We start from the raw sequence: 1,670 nt of genomic DNA on the forward strand, positions 1-1,670 counted from the left end.
GCTCCAGCTCCCCGCCGCCGCGAGGACCAGCCCTCAGAGGCTGCCGGGGGCCGACGCGGGGGCGGGGCCGGGCACGGGGCGGGGCGTGGGAGGCGGGGGCGGGGCCGGCGCGGGGCGGGGGCGGGGCGTGTGACGCGGGGCGGGGCGTGTGATGCGGGGGCGGGGCGTGTGGCGCGGGGGCGGGGCGGGGCCACGCACCTGCGAAAGCATCACCTGGGGCCGCTCGTCCGTGTCGGGGGTCCCCCCGGCGCGCGCAGCTCGGGGTCTGACTCCGGGGGTCCGGGGCGTTAGGTGCCGCGGGGAGCCGATCGCGTGCCCTCGGGGCTGCAAGGGCTCGGGGGGGGGGCCGCGCTCCCCGCCCGGTGAATCGGCCTCCGTGACCCCGACGGCCCGGGGCGGGGCGGGGGCGCAGGGTGCAGGGCATCCCGGAGATGCGGGGACCGAAGCAGCTGCAGACTAGGAGGGTGTCGGCACCGGATTACAAGGCGGACGGCCCTTGGGAGCTTACTGGGGGGGGCTTGGGCAGAGGGACGTTAGCAGGAATGCAGCAGGCTGATTTCTACAGTTTTCTCAACCTGAAAGTCTCTATTTCTAATGAAAAGAGGTTGTTTTGTTTTGTTTTGTTTTGTTTTTTTGGAAAGAGCGACAGCATGCACACCGGCAGGGGGTGCAGGAGGAGAGGGAAAGAACCCCAGGCGAATGGGTGCTGAGCTCAGAGCCCCTGGCAGGGCTGCATCTCAGGACCTGGAGGCCATGACCCCCCCCCCCCCCCCCCATCAGGAGTCGGGGCCTAACCTACCAAGCCACCCAAGCACCCCTTTTCCTAGCACAGATGTCTTTCTTTTCTTTTTTAAGATTTTATTTATTTATGCATGAGAGACAAAGAGAGAGAGAGAGAGGCAGAGACCCAGGCAGAGGGAGGAGCAGGCCCCATGCAGGGACCCGACCTGGGGCTCGATCGGGGTCTCCGGGGTCACGCCCTGGGCAGAAGGCGGCGCTAACCCTGCGGGCCCCCGGGCTGCCCGGGAAGGACGTCCTTCATACAGCACCTCGGTTTCCTGCTTTCTGGGTGACCGAGGAGGGTCTCAGTATCCTCGCACCGGGTTTTCCTCAATTAGCCTCAACTCAAGATGATTGATAGGCCAGTGCGTGCGTTTCGGGGCAGCTGGCCCGGGCTCAGGACTTGGTAGGACGCGGACTTGTGGTGAACAACTGTCAGAAGAGGTAGAGGAAGCAGAGTCAGCCACCAGTCGGGCAGCACAGATCCCTGTTCGGGATGGGGGAGGAAGGAAGCAGGGACAGCGAGGTGCTTGTTAGAGCAGCGGGCCCTCGGGCCCAGGGCGTGACCTCGAGTCCCGGGATCGAGTCTGGGGCTCCCTGCATGGGGCCTGCTTCTCCCTCTGCCTGGGTCTCTGCCTCTCTCTCTCTGTGTCTCCTGAATAAATAGATAAAATCTTTTTTTTTTTTTAAATTTTTATTTATTTATGATAGTCAGAGAGAGAGAGAGAGAGAGAGGCAGAGACACAGGCAGAGGGAGAAGCAGGCTCCATGCACCGGGAGCCCGACGTGGGATTCGATCCCGGGTCTCCAGGATCACGCCCTGGGCCAAAGGCAGGCGCCAAACCGCTGCGCCACCCAGGGATCCCCCGATAAAAACTTAAAAAAAAAAA

The sequence above is a fragment of the Vulpes lagopus genome, chromosome 12 (assembly GCF_018345385.1).
Source record: "Vulpes lagopus strain Blue_001 chromosome 12, ASM1834538v1, whole genome shotgun sequence".
NCBI lineage: Eukaryota > Metazoa > Chordata > Mammalia > Carnivora > Canidae > Vulpes > Vulpes lagopus.